The following is a 4,429-nucleotide window of genomic DNA, read 5'->3' as shown; positions in this document are numbered from 1 at the left end:
TATGGATTGGCCAAGTGGCAGCATCGATGGTCTCAAGTGTGGCAACAGTAGTGTGGTTGGCCCAGGATCGGACAGTGTTTCATTCTGCTGTCTATAAGGTGGCTATGAGTCAGTACCGACTCAATGGCACCTAATAACAACAACTAAATACATAAAAGATAACCTAAGTACTCTCAGTAATTTTCTTACCTTTCCCTGTTTTATAATTATTTTCATGGTATCCCTGGCTATATCACTGTGGAATAAAACTGTTTAAGCAGAATGTAATGTAATATAGGTGTGCTGGATTGAGATTTTACAAAAACGAAAATTTAGTTGACATCATTTGCAGAGACTGGATATTAGGTCACCACCTACCTTTGGGGACAAGTTACTACAATGACATTAAATAATTTAGTAAGAATGACTCTACTTTAATTCTAAGTATCTTAAGAATCCAGGAATGACTTTCATGCCATAGTCTGATTTTATTGCTTGCTGCAAGTGCACCTACATACAAAACGAGATACTCAGAAGTAGTAGACAGCTCATATGAAATAGACATATCATGGAGAAGGGCACGTACTGCTTGCCTATGATAAGTTTATGGGTAACTTTGGAGAATATGCAACTTATACAAGTTTTTGTTTGCTTGTTTTCTAGTTTTTAATTTTCCTGGGTGGGAGGTCATAGACCAAACATGACTTCATTTTTATCCTCCATATTTTAAGACTTAGTGATTACAGACCTAAGAATATGTAAACTTCCTCTGCATAAAGTCCAGACATTAGGTGGATGGACTGGCAAGGTTCTAACAGCTGAAAACTTGTAGGCACCAAGGAAAATTGGTGACAAGACAGCATTTCCAGTAGTTTGGTCCAAAACTTTGCCATGTTTTTCTTCTGTTTTCTCTCATATTGATATTCAAGCATTGCTGGTATCGCCTTGAGGCCTGATTTAATTCAGAATCTATTTACATCACTACTGAGTTGGCAGGTCGCTCCTTTATTTTTTTACTGGAGTCCTGGTGTGCCACTATAGGATAAGCAAATGACTGCAAGGTCAGTTGAAACGGTAAGATCAAAGGTTCAAATTCACTAGCCACTCCTGGAAACCCTACACAAGGTTGTTGAGTTGGAACTGACTGGATGCACTTAACAACAATTATAATATAGTTGATTTAATGTTTTACTTAATATTTTTCAATTTATTATATCTCTCCATAACTGCTAGAAGATAAGCTCTGTGGTCCAGGAACATTTGTTGCTTTTGTTTCTTAATGACTCTGAAGTTGTTAGAACACTCATCTTTATTTTAAAGCTAAATCAATAATTATTGATTGACTAAATAAAGCTGATATATGAGCAAAGCAACTATGGTAAAGGAGGAGATGTCTGGGAGAGCTTGTTCTAGAAAGTGGGAATTCCAAGTACTAAGATCCAAGGCAGAATTCCTAAGCAACCATGATGCCACTGTTATTAGAAAATATCAGTTGTGGAAAAAAACGCAGGAAAAAAAAATGCCTGGGTAATATGTGACAGAGTCTAACTTTGAATAGATTAGAGCCTTTGCTCTTAGTTCTAAAATTTTGAACAGTATTCTGTTCTATCACTTACTATCTGCATGGTTTGTTGCAAAGTCCTTGACGTTTCTTAAACATAGTCCTCTAATTACTACTATAGGGATAACTACCTCATAGAATAGAACAAGGGGACACAGAATAGTTTCAAATCAGTAAAGGTGTGTACCAAGGTTGTATTCTTTAATGATATTTGTTCAATCTGTACGCTGAACAAATAATCCAAGGAGCTAGATTATATGAAGAACATGGCATCAAAATGGCGGAAGACTCATTTACAGTTTGCAATATGCAGACAATACAACCTTGCTTGCTGAAGGTGAAGAGGACTTAAAATATTTACTGAGGAAGATCAAAGACCACAGCATTCAGTATGGGTTGCAACTCAAGGTAAAGAAAACAAAAATCCTCACAATGGAACCAATAAATAACATCATGATAAATGGAGCAAATATTGAAGTTGTCAAAGACTTCATTTTGTTTGGCTCCACCAGCAGCATTCATGAATACAGCAGTCAAGAAATCAAATGATGTATTGCATTAGGCATATCTACTGCACAAGACCTCTTTAAAGTGTTCAAGAGCAAAGATATCAGTTTGATGACTGAGGTGTGCCTGACCCAAGCCTTGATATTTTCAGTATCCTCATATGCATGTGTAAGTTGGACAATGAATAAGGAAGATCACAAAAAAATGTATGCATTTGAATTATGGTGCTTAGAAAGAATCTGGAAAGTACTATAGACTTCCAAAAGAACAAACAAACCTGTGTTGGAAGCAGTACAGCCAGAATACTCTTTAGAAGTGAGGATGGTGAGACTTTGTCTCTCATACTTGGGACATAGTATCAGGAGGGACCAGTCCCTTGAGAAGGACAAAATAGTTGGTAAAGTGGAAGACCAGTGTAAAAGAGGAAGAGTCCCAATGAGAGATAGATTGACACAGTGACAGCAACAATTGGCTCACGTGTAACAATTGTGAGGTTGGTGCAGGACCGAGAAGTGTTTCATTCTTTTGTGCATAATGTCGCTATGAATTGGAACCAACGCGATGGCACTTAATAACAACAACCTCATAGAAATATTGTGGGAATTAGAGAGAGTACTTTATTGTAAGTCCCTATTGTTCTTGTTAAGTGACCCTGTACAGGGTTTCCAAGGAACTGCTGATGGGTTTGAACTGTGACCTTATGTTTTACAGTCCAGTGCTTGTCCTATAGTGTCATACAAGGACCCCAAGGAGTTTCTGGGTATCTCAAATAGGTGAAGGATCAACTGCTAATTGAAAGGTTGGTAATTCAAAATGTTCTTTATATATCTGAGAACAAAAACCCGACATTCTAATTCTGAAAGGCCATAGATATGAAAACCCTACGGAGCAGTTTTACTGTGTGTCCACAGGACAGCCAGAAGACAAGATTAAACTCAGTGACAATTGTTTATGTGTTACTGTATTTTAAATGCCTTAACAACTAAGGTTAATAAATGTTAGGCTCCTTCAAAATCTATACCCATCCCTTTATTTTTTATTTTTTTAATGTACTTGAATGGAGTCCTGATGTAGCACTGTACCATAAGCACTGGACTCCTAACCTGAAGGTCTATGGTTCAAACCCACCACCCACTCCTTGAAAACCCTATTCAGGGTTCCTAGGAGTTGATAACAACTCAGTGGCACTTATCAACAACAGCAAATAGTAATTTAGGTTAGAGAAGAAATCTAAAACCATATTGCTGCTGCTGCTGCTGCTGTTAAGTGCTATCAGTTGGTTCAAACTCACAGTGACCTTGTATAGGGTTTCCAAGGCTATAAATCTTTGCAGGAGCAGAAAGACTCATTTTTCTCTGGTGGAGTGGCTGGTGGACTTGGACTTTGAACCGTGGTGTTCACAGTCCAATGCTTGTCCTACATGCTCCCCTAAAACACTACAGGGAAATATATATGTCTCCAATCTCCAAATGTGAGCCTGAAAACCATTTGCAAAGTTAATGTACCAAACTGATTTCAAATACTCTAAAGGATTCTGAAGAAAGAATATGTTTCCAAATAAACTCAGGTTGAAATCAGATGAAACTTGATCACTGTCTAATTAGGAATTACCGAGGGAAGGACAACAAATTCTGAGTAATGACAATGTGCTTTGGCTTCCACACAGCTGAATTTTCCTTTTAAGAAGAGTCTGGTACCAGAGAGAGAGAGATGCAAGGCCAAGGTAATCCTCATTACAATTCTAGGTAGAGAACCTCTGCTTCTATACTGGGGGTCATTCCCTGTGCCCCTCTTCAACTCACATGGATAAAATCACTAACAACTTGCTTACTGCACTAGCTAGATTATTGACTAACTAGTTAATTTCACTAGCTAGATTACTGACTCCACAGGTTCATTTTACTAGCTATTACTGACTCCACAGGTTCAAGTAAGATTTAAAGGATTTGACTCTTTTAAAATACATTGACCTTTCAATAATTTAGTGTATTTCTGTGTTATAATGCTAATCCATGATTATGGTTAACTGAAAAAGATTTAATATCTTACATTTGGGGAAGGAATTATGTTTCACTATTATCAGCACCAGCTTCAATGGGTGTATGGGAATGAGTTGTATTCTCCTAGTAGAAGGCAAACTCTTTATGGAAGAGTCCTGGTATGGTGCTCCAGGATAAAGCACTGGAACTTGCAGGGTCAGTTTGAACTGCAAGTTGATGGTTCAAATATTCCAGCCACTCCTTGAACACCCTATATAGGATCACTAGGACTCAGAACCAACTTGACAGCACTGAAAAACAGTAAGAGCAGTTGTTCCTCTGTGGGAGAAAGATGAGGCTTTCTGCTCCTGTAAAGATTTATAGCCTTGGAAATCCTACACAG

Source organism: Chrysochloris asiatica, unplaced genomic scaffold, assembly GCF_000296735.1.
Source record: "Chrysochloris asiatica unplaced genomic scaffold, ChrAsi1.0 scaffold00284, whole genome shotgun sequence".
NCBI classification, from domain to species: domain Eukaryota; kingdom Metazoa; phylum Chordata; class Mammalia; order Afrosoricida; family Chrysochloridae; genus Chrysochloris; species Chrysochloris asiatica.
The sequence above is the reverse complement of the archived record's forward strand: the minus strand, read 5'-3'. Positions refer to the sequence as shown.